Below are 20,059 nucleotides of genomic sequence, written 5' to 3'. Positions count from 1 at the left end.
AAATCTGAAGATGGGGAGAAATTTCACTTATTTCTTTAAAATATAGTTTTATCCTTTCAAAATTCATAATGTTGCCAGTGACCTTGCATGCTAAAGGACAAAGATGTCTTTCAGATCAATGGCTTTTAATTTCTTTAAACCAAAGTAGCCCCAAACCACCTGCGATGTCCAGAAAACACCCTGTTTCGGTTGCTCAGTGGTCAGGGAAGCAGGAAACTGCGGAATAGCAAAGGCTGAAACGGAGGTAGCCTGGAAGGGAACATTACTTGCTACTGGAAAAAACGAACCCAAATTTTACTAATTATTATTATTAAATATTCCCAGTTCCTGCTTATTCCTCCTGGCTTTCTTGTGGGCACTGACAGGAGCCGGTAGCGGTTCCTGATGCCTTATGGAGAGCTGGAGGTTCACAGGCAGCAGCGAACAGCTCTGATTCAGGCTCGAGGCGCTGAGAAGCCGAGGCTGTAGGAATCCATCCCCTTCCCGGCTCAGCCTGCCTCGTGTGTTGTTACACAAACTGGAGCAAGACCAGCACTTCCAAGTGCCCCACAGACAGAAAATGTCTGGGTTTTGCAGATTGAAATCAGTGCTAATGCCTCTGCCCTTCGCAGCACGGGGAGCTTTCCTCTCCCCGAGCTTTAATGACTCTTTCACCCTCGTCTTTTCAATATTTCACACTTTTTCCACCAGCCTATGTATCAGGAAACACAGAGAGCCAGGAAATGGGTCACCAGACTCCAGGAGAATGTCAATGAGCCAGTGAGCTATCACTCCCCCAGCTCTCCCTCCTGCTCCTTGGTTTGGGATTATATAGATACGACGTGCACAAGACTGTAGCACATTTTACTAGTGCAGCCCCAGCATGTGAACGATTACATCAGCTCTGTTGGCATTTAGTCAGGCCACGTCGCGCTCCCATGGACGTTCCCTGGCTGAGAACATTATCTGCCCGGTAATTGCAGGACGAGAGGGTACAGGACGTGGGCTCTCCTGAGCCAAGATTCTTGGCGTTTTACAACACCAGTTTTTGCCCAAGGATAAATTCAAATCTGTAAAACTGAGGAAAGGATCATAAAGCCTTGTAACCCCCATCCATATGAATCAGTCACAGGCTGCAATCAAGAAAGAGTTCTTAGGTCTCTGTATACGCATTGCGAGAGCTGTAAACAAAACACGTTGTACCAGCAAAACGAACCCAACCTGCAAGTCACATGTTTTTGGCTTTGCCACCAAAGGACAGGCAGGAGGTGGATGGAGCAGAGAGCAGCCAAGAACTGTAAAATTGTTACCCTAAAGCTCTCTGGATCAAAGCCAGGCCCCCTCCAGAGGGATGAGAGGCATCAATGCACATGTTGAAAAGTCCCAACCCACCAGTTGGGGAGAAGACAGACTGGCAGAGTGGGTGAAGGCAGAGGGATGTTGTTGTGTTGTGTTCAGTTCGGGATGAGGAGGTGGGGAACCACCACCATGCCCCTTGGGCACCCAAAGGACTCTGGGCAGCATTTGGCCAACATGTCCTTCCCAGGTGGGCCATCTGCAGACACTGCCTGGCTGCTGGATCTGTGAGAATTTGCCTCCTGGATGGTGTGAGGCAAAATGGGGCTACGGGGAGCCGGGATTGCTGCCACCTGGTCTTCTCGCAACCTTTCCCTCTCTGCGAGCAAACCTCTCTGTTACCTCTTGCACACCAGGTGGAAGCCTGCCTAGATGATGAGCTTTCTCCTGCTGCGGCATTAATGAACTTCCCACCTTTCTTTCTGAGTTTTCAAGACGTTTGAAAGAAGTTTCCTCCAAGGCAGGGGCTTTGCTCCAGGGGGGAATGTGACCACTCCTGCCCATCCATGCTGCCAGGATGAAGGGTTTATCGGCATGGCAGGGAAAAAAGATATGGTCCCTGACAGTTGTAGGGCTGTAATCAACTCTTGCTTAGCTGTGGCTGCACTTAGCTGGAGCGATTCTCACTACGTAGACATTTTTCAAAACCCGTTAGGAGTCACAGAGGAAACGGCACAATCAAGCTTCGAGCCAGCAGGACTCTTGCGGAGCTCAGCGTTAGCTGCGTGTTGTGGCAACACAGTGTCTAGCCCATGAATTACCACCCAAGTCTTTCATTTCATGTCTGTTTAGGAGAGAAAATGGAAAGGGGGACAACAGGATGGTTGGGTTTTTTCCAAATATCAGACAGCTCGTTTGAACTGTGTTCACAGATTGAGCAAAAACATGGGGTTCGTCCCAGACATGGAATGGCAGAAGAAAGTGGCAAAACCACTGAGACTAAATGTAAGAGCTTTTCTTTATTTGGAAATGTTTGCAGTTTCTCCATCCTTAACCAGCTCCTTTCGAGAACCTGTTAGCTGGGTGAATCATTACTGGAGGGAATTAAATCAGCCAGAACTGAGTCAAGGCTACTCAGCAGCTCAGGGGAGGTGGGATGCAGAGAGCAAAAGGGAGAGGCTACAACTTTAACCCGTAGCTGCTTTTTCCAGAGGAGAAGGCTGGTCAGAGACATCGCTATTCAGGAATATGGAGCGATCTGTTCATTTTGGGACCATTTCTTCTACCAGGCAGTGACATTACCTGCTGCAGTACAAGCCCACCAAAGCAGCTCAAAGTCCTTTTTCACCCACTTACAAGCGACTGGGTGTTCTTGGTCCCCAGTGGGGCACATCTGGTGGAGGCGGAGCACTCAGCAGTGGTCCCTGAGCTGCCCAGTGTCCCCAGTGCTCTGGGGACAGCCCATCCCGGGTGATGGCACGTGTGGTCCTGGCTGTGGGCAATACACTGAGCTGCCTGTGGCAGCTTTTGGCGTGCAGATGTGGAAGCATCCCCTGCGCTGAGAACCGCAGAGCGGGATTACACGTCGAATAAATTGAAATCCACCGAAGTCCTTGGCTGTATTTCCATTTCATACACTTATCCCATAATGATGGAGTGCCTTGTTCAGATGTGAGCTCATGATTAAGGATTGCCTTCAGGCTTTGTAAATAGAGGATCATTTTTATGATTGCTGCAGTGTATGAGCTCTTCATAGGAGAGGCTTTTAAAATCCGAATGGGTTCAAGCGTGCAAGAGATTAATGCGGGGCTGCATGCATCTATCTCAGTCTGCAAATTCCAATTTATTTTTGTGAAGGCCAGTTTGGTTGTAAAACTGCTCTGTGCTTTCTGTGAAAGTCTGGGAAGACTTTCTCTGCCCATGCACAGTGGTCACTTGTCTGGAAACCTGGCAGTAGGTTACCTTGAAAAGCTGACCAAAGTCTGTCGCCAAAAATCAGAGAGCTGGCAGGTTCACTGTAGCGTCTACACGACCGACGAATGCAGCAAACAGCTTTTTTACGCTTTCAGCAGAGGATTGCTTGTTCTCGGGACAGCATCCTCATGCTATTTCTGGCACAGGGAACAGCGCTGGGTTACAGCGGAGTTTGCAAGGAGGCTCCACAGCAGAAGATGGACTGAGGGGCACCAAGGACAAGGATATTCTCAGAGCAACTTAATGAGAGCTACCCAAAGCACAGGAGGGGCAATTTTGCTTTCCATGGACCGTCACTACTGAACTGCTCAGTGGCAGCTCTGCTCGGGAACGGGCTGCAGGCAGCGTGCGGGGGAGTCAGCGAACTCCCTCATCGCTCACATAACACAAACAGGGCTTGTCCTCCCAGGAGACCAGCCTCATTCAAGTCCCCTGGCCAAACAAATGTGGAAAGCTTCATGTAAAAACAAGTGAGCAGCTATAAGACCTTGTGTTAAGTCTCTACCAGCTTCCAAAGAAGAGGAGGGCAGAGCTTTGCCTGTGCAGCTCAGCTTGTGCTGAGAGATGGTAAAGCTGAGCAAGCAAGCTCTTATCTTTAATTAATTTCAGATTCTTGCTTCCTGCTTCATGGCATTCGTGGGTCTAAAATGGAAGCTTCCCCAGGGTCTGTGCTCCCTGCCTGAAACCTGTGCAGGGAAGGATCAAACCTCACCCCCCTCCCGCACCCCTTACTCTGTCCTCGTCCGGGCTGCGACAGTGCTGTTTGGTCACTGTAGTTATTACACGCTCAGTTTGCTTCACAGGCAAGAACAGTTTTTACAAGGTCTCTGTGTCTCTGGAGCTGATGGTGCAAAACTGTTTCCAGCTGTCTCCTTCAATAAAATAAAGAATTGACGATAGGCAAATCTGATGCTTTTCCAAGCTGCAGCCTGTGACAGGGCAGGCAGGCTCCCGGCAAATGCAGCTCGAATTGACTCTGCCAGTGCCGTATCCCGATTTCCTGTGTGCCTTGTGCTGCGCCCTCCCCTCCTTACCTTGGGCCAGCCCAGGTACCCAGCAAATGTCTCCCATCCACATCAGCATCCCCTTCTAGGCTGGATCCCTCTAATGTAAGTAAATTTACTGCATTATGTGGCATTATCTGGAGTGTCCGTTAACATGGGCTTAGTTCTTACCATGCACTGAAGTCCCACCGAAATCACCGGGAATTAAGTGCTTTCCTGAATTTTGAAGATCCCATCCGGCGGGAGACATGGGAGCTGCAGCCCAGCCGAGGTGCTCAGCCGAGGGAGGAGAGCAGGAGAGCTGGCAGCGGCACGGCACCTCCTGTGAAACGCTGCAGCAACGGGGGATTATTTCAGTGTCCTTCTTCTAATGATTTCCCTGTAAGGTGAAAACAGCGTCAAAAATCTGCATACACTGAGAAAGCAGAAAAGTTTGGAATTAACCTTGTTTAGCAGGGAGATGACACTTCCCATTTCTCTTTTTATTTATAGAGTAGTGGCCAGACTGAATGATCTGATGTGCCCAGCCTGGGATGCGTGGGGCACATCTGTGAAGGCAGAGGGGGAGAGGATATTTGTTCTAAGGGTGCTCAAAACAGGACACTTATTTCCAACCTTATGTGCCAACAAGTTGGTAGTCATCGCTGTTCATTTCCACTAATATAACCCTTTAAATTGGCATCCCACCATTCTTTTTTGGGTGCAAAGAGGCAACTGGCCTTGGGGATACCAGCTACGCTGGCCACTTGCAGCCCAGGGACCCCCCTGCAGAGGCATCAGCCTTGCTCCAGCTGCAAGCCCCAATGTTTGGAAGCATCATCTCTAATTTTGGCCTTTCCTTGGGACACCACCTGGCTAAACCCTTCTGAAATCATTTACGATTTCTAATTACCTTCCTCATTGCTTGGTGCGAGTTTTTCCACAGCTTAGTTCACACCTCGCTCCAACCTTGAACCCAGGCTGGTCCACGGGCTGGGGGCGAGCCCAGGCTGAGCCACCGCCTGGGTTTGTCACAAATGTCACCTCCTCCTCTTACCCTAACGCTTCCCCGTGGCCGTACTCTGGAGCTGAAGAAAGGGTAACTTTTCAATGCATGCAAGAGAGCAGCCTTCGGAAACACGAGCCGCAAGCCTCTGCGGTTATACACACAGCCTCCTAATTCTCCGTTTGTCTCACAGCACAAGATGTGTGTACGCACTGAGAGGTAAATACATTCCATAGCTTTTCCCCTACGCCAACATTTAAATTAAAAGAATTAGGCCTCCCCCCACTAAACGGCCTACGTTTAAATGCCTTGCATCTGCTCCAAAATTCCAGCTGACAGTTTAATCAAAGCTCTTACAAATACATTTTCCACTGCTTGCTGCCAGCTCTGATTACCGTCATGTTCTCCTTGCAGCTTGTCGCACGCTGCGATGAACGAAGGGTTTTGTGAGAAACATCCGCTTTTGGCCCAATTTACTGCCCTCTGATGATCAGCCTGGTGCAAATCTCCTTGTGACGATAAGGGAAACCAGAATAACAACTGGAGGGCGATGGTGTGGAGCTATGTGATAGAGCAAACAAACAGATCACTCATGCTAATGGTCTCATTAGGTGCTTCTTTGGGAAAACACGATGCTGGGTATAAGAAAGGCTTTTTTTTTTTTCCTTCTTTTTTTCTGAAATCTGTGAAAAACCAAGCAGAAATGCCAAAAGGATCATCTCTTGAATATTGTTATCATTGCCATAGAATTGCAACCGCGTCCTGAAGGTCAGGTACAATAAAAGGATGTTCTACAGCAAAGAAATGGGCTGGAGACCAGGGACTGAGTACAGGCTGCAATTATTTTACATAACCTTGTCTGACGAGCTGCAGCGAGACCAGGTGAGGATCTTCCAGCTATGGAGGAGGGAATAAACTGAGGGGGAACTGCAAAAATCCAGGAGAAACCTGAAAACACCTCCAATGGGTGAAAATCCCACAGGGAACGTGCAGCCCTCTTCACTGCAGTCCTTTCTGCTTGTCTTCCACCTCTCGGACCTTCTCTGGGTGTGCAGCCCCAGGTTGGGCTGGAGCAGCCCTTGCACTGGCCTCGGGCTGCAGAAATCCTGCTTGGAGGGACCCAGGTCTGGCTTTAACACTTTGCAAATTTTTTTTTTTAATAAACGGTTAACTACTGCTGCTGTGCAAGACCCTGCCCTGGCCATCTGCGGGGCTGCAGGTGACAGGGCATCCCATGGACCATCATCACCCTGATGCCTCCTGTCCTTTGCGAACACGTGGGAAAATGTCATTTACACTCTAAAAAAGCCATCCCTGCCTAACAAGTATGAGACCTTAGCCACGCTCCTGGAGGAAGGTCTATTGACGTGTTGGAGGCTAAAACCTTTTTCTTCTGCCACACATTGTATTTAGTAGATCACGACATTCAATGCATTGAAAAGAGATTAGGGAAATGAATGAAAAGGGAAAACCAGCCCAAACCCATCTTTCCCCTTCCACAGAAAGCAGAGAGTCACAGTGCGGCGTCCATTGACATTCATGTCAGTTGATGCTTTTAATTGTTCTCTTCTGACATTTCAATTATATGTTTTATGTAAATAAATGCCAGCTTTGGGATTGTCTAGAATAGGATCTTTGTAGAGACTGTCTTCAAATGCTCATTACTGACTTGCCCGCTATCTTTCCATCTCTGCGCACTGCCGGTCAGCTTTTACCGTAGGGGAGGGAGACTTCTGAGTGCTCACAGCCATCTTTTTTTTTTTTTTCCAGGTTCAAACCACTCCATTTAGCAGGAAAAAGAAATATTTCTTGAAATCAAAATCGCCGCTAACACTTTTCATAGAGTGACGTGGTAAGTGCAAAAAGCTAAAAATCATCTTGCAAATGAAAGTGGGGTTTAGACAAACAATATTTTTCTTTAGCAAATGGCTTCAAGGGAAACAAAGAAAGATGGAGATGGAGTTTTACCCTAAGTTTGAACCAAATAATTCCTGTAGCTCTGAGGAGTTTAAGAAGCATTACACCAAAATGGATGCAATGCTTCCCTAAGTGTTTGACCCTGGCTCATTACCCTCCAGCCTAAGGGCTGACTCGATTCAGCTATTATTTTTCACGCTGATGAATGCTCAGCTCCACTTATACCTGAAATAAAAGCTTTCTGGAATCAGGGAGAGTGGCATCTTCCCCGAGGCACCCAGCCCTGGCCGAGGGAACCCAGTGCTTCCCTCGCCATCCTCCATCAGTAGCAGAGACGTGGCCTTTTCCCTGTCACTTCGCCTTTCTGCTGAACACCTTTCAGCACACAGGTACCACAAGACGCTGCTCCGTATATGTAGCGTCAGGAGAAAGATTTTTGAGCATATTTTTGAGGTTTGAGGCCGCCTGGGTCTGCTCTGGGACCTTTGGGCACTGTCAGCTGCAGCTGACACTTCCGTGCAGACAAGAGATAAATGGCAGATCGCAAAAATCTCTCTCTCATTCCCACTCCTGTGCTGAGACTGGCATAAAAATACTCCTCTGGGAGCAAGAAGTCTGTTGAATGAGCCCAGTTTTTGGCTCACTGCAGCTAGGAATTGGGACACTCCGGTGGGAACCCGCCGGCTCCCCGGCGCATAGGGGACAGACCCCGAGCTTTTGCTTTCCCCGGCTTTGCATCCGGCAAGAGCAAGTCATGGACGTTTTCCCTGCGCTTTGGTGGAGGGCTGGACCTCTGCACAGCAGCAGGGAGAGCCCAGCTTGACCAACACATCCATTGCTGAGTTAATAATGAGCAAACTCTCAGTGTGCAAAGCCTTTCCCCCTGCTTTCTAACCTGCTGTTCCGGAGGCAGCTGGAGATGTGCTGAAACCAGTCATTAGCTATTCTGTTTAAAGCCAGAATTGTCTCCTCAGCCTCTTCCTTTCAGCTCCGCTCATCTTTTATTACCAGGATCAGAGGCATCTCTCCACCTTCAGCCTTTCCAGCTTTTCCTGTGGGGCCAGGGCCAGCGACGGGGGATGCACCCCATGCGCTCAGCCCTGCTTCCCAGCCTTTCATGGACCACAAATCACATGAAGGAGGCTCTTTGCTCCATTCACCCTCAAAGAAAACTCCTGAAGCCTCCTTGAGCAAAACATCATGTGTAAAATCATAGAATGGTTTATGTTGGAAGGAACCTTAAAGATCATCCAGTCCCACCCCCCTGCCCTGGGCAGGGACACCTCCCACCAGACCAGGTTGCTCCAAGCCCCGTCCAGCCTGGCCTTGAACACCTCCAGGGATGGGGCAGCCACAGCTTCTCTGGGCAACCTGGGCCAGGGGCTCAACACCCTCACAGCCAAGAATTTCTTCCTGAGATCTAATTTAAATATCTCCCCTCTTCCAGTTTGAAGCCATTACCCCTCGTCCTATCACCACATGCCCTTGTATAAAGCTTTTCTTCAGCTTTCCTGTAGCCCTTTTAGGGACTGGAAGGCTGCTATAAGGTCTCCCCGGAGCCTTCTCTTCTCCAGGCTGAACAACCCCAACTCTCTCAGCCTGTCCTCATAGGAGAGGTGCTCCAGCCCTCTGAGCATCTTCATGGCCCTGAAGCACAAACCTGTGCATGGTCAAACTCCGGTGATGTCTTTGCCCTCTGGTCCCTCTGTCCACCCCCAAGGGATGAAGGAGGGCCACCACCATATGTCCATCCCCAGCTGCAATGCTAGCGCTCATGGCACGCAGCATGTTCAGCCTGCCGGGCCCAAAACTGCTCCTCGATTGTTTTCCTTAAATGGTGCCTTCACAGCAGTGGTGCAGGGCTGGGCCAGCACTGGGTGGCATCTGGGGGAGGGGAGGTTTGCGTTTAGGTCTGATCGGTGCCGCGTTCAGCAGTGGCCAGGCACCGACGTGGTTGGGAGCAGAGAAACCAGCACCCGTCAACGTGTCCTGTCGAAACAGCTCTGGTTTTCTACTTTAATCTCTGAATCACTGCACTGAAATCTACTCAACTCATCTACAGCGTTTGGGGCGGGGGGGGGGGAAATGGATGAAGGGGAAAGAAAAGCCCACAAGCTGTTTTCATGCAGGAAAAGGAATATGATCTGTCAAAAAGATTATTTTTTACAAATTGTTTGTCTGGTTATGATGCTGAACAAGAGTTACATTTTTCTCCCTGACAGCTCATCACGAAGTGAGTGCTGAGCCAGGGAACACTTAAGAGAAATGGAGTGACTGAGATCCTGGTGTCCTGGTTTATCTGCTCTCATTGCTTACAGTCCTAGTGGATGAAGAGGAATTAAATTAAAGAAAAACCAAAAAACCCATGAACAGCAGTAACTTGCAAGTCCAGCTATGTTGTTCCCTCCTGAGCACTTTTTATGCTTAAAGAAAGGAGCAAATTCACAGCTTGAAGAGACTCCTGGACACATTCACTTTTGTTTTTTCAACGAGGGCTTTCCAAACTTTCTGGGTAGGACAGGGAAAACACTGCGCAAGGATTTGCCCCGTCTCTCGCGTGGCTGCAATGAGCAAAGTGTCGGTCCTACCCATGCGCGTGAAAGTTGGGGCATGGAGTGGGAAACCACTGCCTTTAATTAATAATAAGTAAAGGAAGGTGGAAAAATGAGCTGGGGAAAAAAAAATCCCAGCAAAACACATTTGTCATCCTCTGCTGATATGAGTATTTTTTTTTCCCAGCGTGTTTGCCTTAGTGAAATGAAAGCTCAGGGGGGGGGGGAAGTATTTTTTTACAAGTTGAGCAAAAGGTATTGTGTGACATGCTCTGAAATGGCTCGGTTTGTTTAATGATCCTGACCCTTTTTGACCACCCCTACTTAAAAAATAATACTCGGTAATTTTCAAGATGGAAATATTTCCTCTGGAAAAAGCCAGAATGAAATGTCCTGACTTCTTTCAATTTTTCTCTCCAATCACTCACTCAGAGATAACCCCGGCTGCCAGGGGAACTGCAGCTTTGTTTAATTTAGCAGAAACTATTAAACTTCCCCATCTAGGCCCCCCAGAATATAATTTCGTTCAAGAAACAAGTGGATTTTCTTATCACTGGTTAAAAAGAAAGGCTCCTGGGCATATTAGCAGAGGAATAGCATTGGGGGACGCATCAGGTTGTTTTCCCTCTGGCTTTTCTATGTCTAGCAGCAGCCCTGCAATGGATCAAATTATGTCAGTCACTGGACCTTGGTGGGAATTGGTTTGAGCACATCCTCCAGTGCCGGATTGGGCCCTCAGGGCTTGGGCTTGGGCTTTTAGAGGCATTTAGCAGTAAGGAAGTGACTATGGGTGAAGATGAGAGCGGGGAGATGGCTCCCCACCACCCTCTTGGTGACTCCAGATCCCAGTTTAATGCACTGGGAAGGACCAGCAGGAGCCAAAGAACTTTGTCCCCTCCCCGGAGACCGCATCCCTGGCTGAAGATGAGATCTGGCTCCAAAGCACTCAAAAATAATGATTTATGTAAATGTGGTGCTTCTATTAAGAAAAGGAAAAAAAAAAAAAGGCTTGCAAACATCACTGAATGGCATAATGGTGTGTAATTTGCCAGAGTTTTCAACGCTGTGTTACAATGCCTATCTTAATTGTGATAAATTACTTCGAAATGAGTGGGTGTCAAATGAATTGATTGAAATAGTGTAGCGTTACCACTTTCAAAATTTCTTTTAATCATGGATGTTTTTTTCTTAAGTTTTGGTTCTTAGGAGGTTTTCTGTCCACAAACTCTCCCCCGGAGTTTCAGAGTTTCTTTCCTCTTCCATTCCTGTTCACACACGAGCAGCTGCTGAGCACAGGGTTTCTCTGAAGACTTTTCTTCAGAGCACTCCTACCTCTGGCATCAATCCCTGGAGCCACATGGCCGGAGAGCAGGAGCCAGGTAGAGCATCCAGAAGCTTTTGTGCAAGAACCCAACATAGTCGTCGTTTCACCTGGAGTGCTGTGTCCAGTTCTGGGCTCCCCGGTTCAAGAAGGACAGGGAAGTGCTGGAGAGGGTGCAGCAAAGGGCTACGAAGATGATGAGGGGACTGGAACACCTCTCTTATGAAGAAAGGCTGAGGGACTGGGTCTCTTCAGTCTGGAAAAAGGACGGCTGAGGGGGGACCTTATCAACACTTATCAATACTTAAAGGGTGGGTGTCAGGAGGATGGGGCCAGGCACTTTTCAGTGGTGCCCGGGGGCAGGACAAGAGATAATGGGCACAAACTTGACCATAGGAAGTTCCACCTAAACATGAGGAGGAAATTCTTTACTTTGAGGGTGGCAGAGCCCTGGCACAGGCTGCCCAGAGAGGTGGTGGAGTCTCCGTCTCTGGAGACATTCCAAACCTGCCTGGACGCGTTCCTGTGCCACCTGCTGTGGGTGACCCTGCTCTGGCAGGGGTTGGACTAGATGATCTCCAGAGGTCCCTGCCAACCCTACGGTTCTATGAGTCTATGATTCCAAGCTCCCTCGAGCTGGAAAGATGACTGAAACCCAATTTCTCATCCTGCAGAAATGAACTTTTATCTGCTTTGCCCTTTCCTCAGGCAGTTCTGGGAAGGTGAGACTAAAATTAGCTGCACTCCTTGCTCTGTGCTGGGCTGGGAAAGCAGCTCCTGAGGAGCTCGGCACCCGCCATGGCAGCAGCAGGTGATGCAGCGATGGGTAATTTGTCATCGTGCCTATTCTTGGTAACAGGAGGGACCCGTTTTCCCCACCGCTGCCGTGCTGTAGGACTGGCAGGTTGAAGGTGCTGAGCTGGAAGGGAAAAACCTGTGGAGGACTCTGGAGCTGGCAGGTCTGCTGGAGTAAGGATTGCAAAACCCTCTTTTTAACGATTTCTGTGTCTTTTTAGTAATTTCGGTTGAAGATCATTCCCTCTGTCACTAAAAACTGAGCTTCTCTTGCCGTTTTGTGGCATTTCGAGCTGGAACAGAGCACATCAGCAGCCAAGGCATCAAAGCAACGAGACGTCTGTTATCAGCAAACCTCGAGCATCGTGTGGCAGCACAACGAAAGCATTTCCCAGGAGCTCTTTGCCAGCAAAGTATGTCCAAATCAATCATGATATCTGATGAGCTATGGGCCACCAGCCAGGACACCTCTTGCAGGCGGCAGTGCCAGAGACTGATGGGTCAAATCCTGCCTCACCGAATCCGGCCACGGGAGCTTCCAGGAGACATGGCTGAATGGCAGCATCCATCCTTCCACAAACAGAAGGAACGGCCAGATCAAAGAGACCCTGTTGGTAACGCGGCTTTGTACACTGAGGTACCCTAAATGTACATAGCAGGACACAGCAGCACACTTTCTGCTTCAAGACAGCTATGGTCAGAGTATCCAGAGTACCGGAGTTTATGTTTTAGACTTAACATTAGGAAGCATTTGTTTACTGAGAGGGTGGTCAAACAACTGGAACAGGTTTCCTCGGGAGGTGGTGGATGCTCCAAGCCCGTCAGTGTTTACGAGGCATTTGGACAATGCCCTTAATAACATGTTTTAACTTTTGGTCAGCCCTGAAGTGGTCAGGCAGAGGAACTAGGTGATCATTGTAGGTCCCTCCTAGATGAAATTCTATTCCATTCCATTCCATTCCATTCCATTCCATTCCATTCTATTCTATTCTATTCTATTCTATTCTATTCTATTCTATTCTATTCTATTCTATTCTATTCTATTCTATTCATGTGCCAATTTTCACTGAACTAGAGATTTTCTAACTGTGCTTTATGAAATGATTCAGAAGTCAAATCTCGCACAGGCTTTCAGGCTGTGCCAGTACCTCGTTAGCCCCTTCAGGGCCACGAAGTCACAGCTTGTGACAGTGATTGCAGTGACTTTCTCACTTGGGGGTTTCTCCCAGCCCAAGCTGCCGGTCAGCAAGCCCACAGCTGGGGCTCAGCAGTTTCCAGCCATCCCTCGCCATCGTGCGACTGGGAAAACCCGCAGAGCTGCTGCAGCAGGCACAGCCCGACTTTACAACATGTGAACTTCGATTTTCCTCATTAAATTATAAAATCAAACCCCAAGGAGCATATACCTAACTATTTGGTCTTCTGGAACGCTGTAATGTGCTGACATTTCTGGAAGTCCATCGGTGGCGAGAGGTTAACTCCCCAGCAGAGAAGATGCTCATAACAAAATAGCAATGATGCGAGGAAGCCTGAGAAGCGTCGCGGGGTCGGTGTGTGACTCAGAGGGAGGTGTTCACCCCCTTCGCCTTTTCTCACCAAACCGCTTTCATTCTTTCCCTATCGGAGGTGACAGTTGTTTTCCCAGCTGTCCACCCAGGGACCTGCGGTGTCAAACCCTCTGATTGAATTAGTGTGGGTAATTTATATTGAGATAAAATGGAATGAAAAGTAAAGTAACCAGAAATGAGATTATTTTTCAAGGTACATTTAACTTGCTGTGACATACGAGAGCATGAACCTTTAACAGAAATAAGCAAGGCCCATTTGTCTGAGAGTTTAAATATTTAATTCCCAGGAAGACAGACACAATTTTTCAGATTATAATAATTATTTTAGACTTGATCTGCGAGAGAGAGAAGCTTTGAGCCAGCATAATAAAAAAGTCAAACAGGAAAAGTAATGACAAATTGTCCATGTGCTGGAAAACCCTACACAACCATAAAAGTGAGCGGCTTTGGGATGGGGGTTAGGGGACCAAGGCTCTCCTCCTCATTCTACTAATCACCACTTCTGCAGCCACAGGCAAATTTCGCCATCTGGTTGCTTTCCCTTCCCGCTTTCCTTTCATTTAGAGCATGAACTGTTTGCAGCAAAGGCTGCAAAGGCAGCAGGAACCCTTTCCCGTGCATCAGAGTGGTGCCTGAGCCACTCATTCAGCCTCTGGTTTCCAAATATAGCAAAACCAGGCTCCCAGAGGGAAAACATTTAACTAAGTTTCTTTTAATTACCATGGTACTAGCTGGCTTAAGTCTGATGTGGATGCTCGGAGGCTTATCCATCTCACCCCTGACCCTTTGCTGATGCCGCCCCAATATTGACCCAGTGAAACCCGTGGGTGCTCACCACCATGGGGAATGTGTTGCCTGGTGCAGCTGGACCTGCATTTTTGGTGAGCAAATGTCAGGAGTTTGAGCAAAGACACTTCAACCTGCAAGAAGCTGCCATGTTGTTGATGAAGAGTTGAGAGCGTCCTGAGGACAGGCCCTGGGGTGACAGAAGCGTCATCCTCCCAGGCTTGTGATGGAGCTGGGATGCTGTCGGCCAGGGTCCGGGGGTTTAGCTGCTTGGGCAAGCTGGGGACTTTTAGTAGGATCAGAAACCTGCCTACGCTGGCAGACAGGGCAGGCAGGAGTGGAGAAGCATTGGGCAGGAAAAGTCCTGCCAGGCGTCAAGGGCAGGACTTGCAATCTGCTTCGCTGGAGATGGGAACTGCTGGAGCAACATGTGAATCTGCCCTGGAGAACGGCTCCCACCCGACGGACAAGCCCCCGTCCAACCTGAAAATACACTGTCCCAAAGAATGGAAAAAAAAGGGATTTCCTTCCAGCGTGGCAGCCAGGGGAATGAATTTTCACATCAGGTATGTGCTTTTCCACAGCACGAGGTGAGTGTCAGCCAGAGGGCGGGAGGGCAGAGCTCATGGCTGGAGCCTGGGGCAGGTGAAGGCTGGAGGAACAGGCACCATCTCAGCTCCCAGGGCTAATTTGGCTTCCCCTAATTTTCAGCCAGAACCAGCAGACCTGTACTTTGGTACAAACTCTTCCTTTTTGTCAGACCATTGGAAATAATGTCTCCTATGCTTCTTCACGGGAGATCTATATAGATAATATTATTTGGGAGTAATTAGGAATAGGAGTTAATTTTGAATAAATTAACTATCTGCAATTATTCTCCCTATCCTCATACCAAGCCTGAATGCTAATCCAAACGTTGTTCTTCTTCCTAATGATGAAAAGCAAGATGTTTTTAGTGAGGTGCCTTCATCCAGATTTCTTAGCCAAGGCCGTCGCTTTGTTGTGCAGAGCTCGTTACACGGGGTCTGCCGATGGGGCAGTGTTGCGTATCAATAGTTCAGGAGACAGGTCCGAAGTACACACGAAGACACACTAATTGGAGAAAGGCAGAGGGAAAGGTACAACACAGCAGTGAAGGCAGCTCTTGAGAAGGAATTTTAGAGTTTCTGAGGAAAGAGAAAATGCATTAATAAATTAAGGTTAAAAATAATAAACGAATGACTGTGTTTTCTTTGGGAAAAAGCAGTCGTTTTATCTCTAAATCTATCAAATTTAATAAAATGTTCTTTCCACCAGTAAATATGATCTTAATCAGCTTCCCTTTGTCCTTTCATCGGTTAAACTCAGAAGCTAAATTAAACCGCTGGATCAAGAAAGGGACACTTTAGGACTCATTAAGAAAACAGCTCAGCACAAGTTTAACTGTGGCATTTACCCCCTTGGTATACCCAGCGCGTTCCTACGTGAACTCATCCTCTCATCCTCGAAATGAGACGCTCCCTCCTCTTCCGATATCCCGTCCTTTCTGATCAAGCTGAGCCTCACAGGGATGTATTTCAGAACTGGTGTGTTTTGAAGGTGGGTTGTTCAGCTGGAGGATATCATTAATATGCATTGGTATGGGAGACGATGCCTTCAGTAGCACACTCAGAAGATGCATCCCTCATAATCTGAAGTCAGACCATCACAAGACAGATCTCAACTGCTGAGGACCATTATTATAAACCGACTTCAAAGGAGCAAGATCCCCCCCAGCCTGGGATCAAACCCTGCATCTCCCTTAATTTTAACAGAAAGGAAGTCTTTTGCGTGGTAGGAGTAGGCTAGTTTTGAAGACAAGCTACAACAGGAGCCTCACGCCGTGTGGGGAACCACAGACCCCGAACACAGACAGAGCTGCCCGTGTCCATACTGGTGCGTGCCCAGGGTCTTGCGGTACATCAGCAGCGACGACGTGAGAAAACCCAAAGGGACGGAGGTGGCAGAATCGGTACCGTGGATTGCTGCTGCCCCAGGAAAATGTTTTTACCAGCGCCTTAGATTTGCAAGAGGATCCGAAACACCAGCATTGTTACGGACCGAGCCCGGACACCCCTTCCAGGCAATTATGACCTGCTTTATTAGGACCATCTCTTACACATACAGAACAGGACACTTGCAGCAGTAGGAAAGTAATTGTAGCCTTTTTCCTTGACAGGCAGCTAGAATTAACTCCGCTGCAGCAGCAACAGCAGCGATCTGAATATGTATACAAAATAATCCATTCCATCAGATAAATGATTAGAGCAAAGGCCACCATGTTTTTCACTTTCTAAAATGTAACTAAAAACCATTTAGCAGGAAGACCATTTTTATGTTTTATTAATTGCCACCTCTTGATTATTTTACTTCTAATTTCTTTCTGAAATGGTCCATGGAATAGCTCATGGAAGTGATGCATCGAGGTTTTTTTGTGGTTTCTTTGTGATTTTTTCCAGGCAGCTGCTGAAAAACAAGTACGCTGAATAGACTGAGCAAAAGGGTCAGTCTAATATAAAGAACAATAGAGCAGAGAATCAAAAAGAATCAGAAATCCAGGGAAATTTTAGTCCATGTGCAGTAATGAGGGTTTCTGATAAAACACCAATGCTTTTCAGGACTAACACTGGGAATTCAGACAAAAACCCCTCATAACTTGAACAAAAAATAGCAAGAGTTTTGTATTTGGAAAGGAAGAATGGAACTGAAATGCAAAAATTTTTGTTGGGAAGCATTAGGAACCCTTGTGGGCAACAGGATCCCAAGGGATCAGCCTTACAGCTGAGCTATTGTTGATTTTGGGCTCAAACCCCTCAGACACAGTCAATATTACTCCCTGGCAACAGACACAGGAGCACAGTCCCAAGATCTGTGGGAAAGCTCTGAGAAGTGTCCTCAGCAGTGATCATGATGCAGAAACAGGGATGGAAAAGCCCAAGAGCTTTTTTCCTGGTGCATAAACTCGGTGTCTTCCATCCCTCTCTGGGACTGGACACCGTGAGCAGCCGGCTCAGGTGTGGTGTAGTAACCCTGGGGAGAGCCCACGGGGCAGCTGCCTGTAGGAGCACAGCCAAAGCGGTCTCAGCATCAGCCTCCTGCAACCAGCTAGAAATGTAAGGGAGCCTGAAAATTAGCTTCTTGGATTTTTCTAAGGATGGGGAAAAATGGTGCCTTTTGGACCCAGGTGGAGCAGTGGAAGATGCTACTATCACCTCCCACAATACGGCGTTTGCCCTCATATTTTCCTTTTTCAGAGTAAAAAAAAAAACAACCTTTGTCCCTTTTTTTCCCTTTTTACCCCATTTCTCAAAGTTTTTGGTAATTTAGCTCGGCAGAAAGTACAACAAGAAACCAGGTTTGGAAAAACCATCTTGATCCAGAAACGTCTAGGGTGAAGTCTGAAGCTCTCAGGTGGCATCTCCACCACTGAGCCCAGCCCTGTCTTTTGTCGGATGGCATCCATATGCTTTTTGGGACTGTACATCTCCAGCCCCATCACTCCTCTGTGCACCAGCTATCCATTACAACGGTACTGCTCAGCTATTCACATCCAATTTGATTTATAACCCTCTAAAGTCAAGGGAAAGACTTGCCTTTGATTTCAGTGATTTTAGGATAAGCTCCTAATTTCACACTTTGTCCGAGGAGCCGATAAAATGGATTTGAGAAAGGCTTTTTTCCTTGGAAAATTAATCTTCTTTAAACTACTTCACGACGCAGAATTATTTCTAAAATGTCCCATAATAGAAATAACTGGTATACTTGAAATAAATAGATTTTACAGTAATCAAATTCTTCAGCCTGGCTTTTTATCCTATTTATTGTCCTGTGAACTCCTCCATCATAAACAGCGGCACTCACAAATACAGAAATAAGTCACTGTCAGCGAGCTCAGAGGAGCTGAAAGATTTGCCGTAATCATACAACTAGCGCTTTGCGTCGCCTGAATATCGCCGTACTTTCCACGTGTTTATCTGATTCAATTACAAGGTGCACTGAGGAACTGAAAATATATTCCAAACACATTCGTGCGAGAGTGCCAAAACACGACAGCTCCTGCTGAAATACTCCCCAGTCTGCAGCTCCAGTTATCCTGACTGGGATATGGGTGGCTGGGATACGGGTGGCTCCACCGAGGTGGGATGAATCCCACATCTGCCAGGTATCCGTCCGTATTTGAACAGATTTATATAACAAAAAATAAATAAACAATTTCTTTATTGCAAAATTAAATTTGCCAACATGGATTGCACGGTAGGATTCAAAACCTGTGTCCATGAATATCCTGTTTTGAAAAATTCCCAAGGGAGAAAATGTGACTGGCCTGTCCGAGAAGCCAGAATGGTGCCTGGGAAAGGAGGCACCGTGAGTCATTTTTTTCCCCTCTAACTGAATTAATTTCCGTTGTGAAATAGAAGTAATTTTCTAGGGAAACAAAAATAAAACAAAAATCAATACAGCTTGCCAGCCAAGCCAAAATTAGAAAGTTCACTGATTTCAGTTCGCAAAAAATGGACATTTTCCATCCCCTCTCAGGTTCAGGGTGGAAAACCACCTGGAAATCCTAAAAGCTCCTTGGGTTAATAGGAAATCTGCTTTCCCTTCTGCACTGCTTGAGATACCTGTGATTGAGGTTTATACGGTGAGGAGGACAGTGCAGGGTGAATCAGGCTCTACAAGAGCAGGTTTAGCTTTTGTTAAAGGTGTGAACACTGAAACTGTGTCGCTTTCCCCTGGTTTTGACTCATCGTGACTCAGGGATGTGGCTTTGGACCACGGCTGATGCTGTGTCTGTCTGCTACTGCCTTACCACTGCCCCACTGCTCTGCCTCCGCAGGGGAAAGATTGCCCTCTTCAGAGTAAAGGCCAGGCGTTTTTCACCACTTCTTCCTGAAAATATCAATGAAACTTTTTTCCCTCTATCCTTTCTTTCTTGTTTAATTTACTTTTTATTTAATGTATCTATTTTATTGCATCCATTCAGGAAACAGAAGTAATATCATATGATAGGTATACTAATGAACAGCTGGAATTCACTAAGCGGACAGAAATACATCGAGCAAACATGTTTGTGAACAACCCAGAGATGGAAGCATGTTTGCAGAAAAGATCTATTGAACAGTTACGAACAAACAAATTAGTAAAAATCTAAAACCAGGTCTCGCATCTTAATGGTGGAAAGCAAAGCTGTAACCCCATCAATAAGCCATTAACCACGATGACGTGCAACTGTTGGGTCTCAGCTGGTTATCCCTCTGCTGTTCACATCTCCCTGCAGATGGGAGGTGGATGTTCTACCTCTATGGAGACAAATGCCTCAGTCACCACCGACCTCCTTGTACTGCCCGGCGCCGGGGACCTTTCCCCCAAGTCCTGGCAATGCTCAGTGAAGGAGATGAGAAAGCCACCCCACGTCAAAATGTCCTCTTCTGACCCTCCCAGGAGGGAACGCATTTCTTATTACTTTGAAATGAAATGGTTTTGTTCTATGCACCAATATTTATCCCTGGAAACGTTCACGGTGAGGTTGGACGGGGCTCTGAGCAACCTGATGTAGTTTAAGATGTCCCTGCTCATTGCAGGGGGCTTGGACTAGATGATCTTTAAGGGTCCCTTCCAACCCAAACCCGTAATTCTATGTTTCTATGATTCTATTATTCTATCATTTTATGACGTTCGAAATTCACAGAAAGCATTGCATTTGAATCGCAACATTTCTTTATGTTTAATTCCTTCCTGCTTCAAAATAAGAAGCAAAATGGGGTGGAATTTCCTGTGTTGGGGAATCCAGCTCCTGGCCAAGCCCAAGAGTGCGCAGACAGATAGTGTGCGGTTGTCAGAGGCTTCGACACTCTCATAACAAG

This window comes from Chroicocephalus ridibundus, chromosome 8 (genome assembly GCF_963924245.1).
Source record: "Chroicocephalus ridibundus chromosome 8, bChrRid1.1, whole genome shotgun sequence".
Taxonomy (NCBI): Eukaryota; Metazoa; Chordata; class Aves; order Charadriiformes; family Laridae; genus Chroicocephalus; species Chroicocephalus ridibundus.
Note: the sequence above shows the minus strand (reverse complement) of the source record.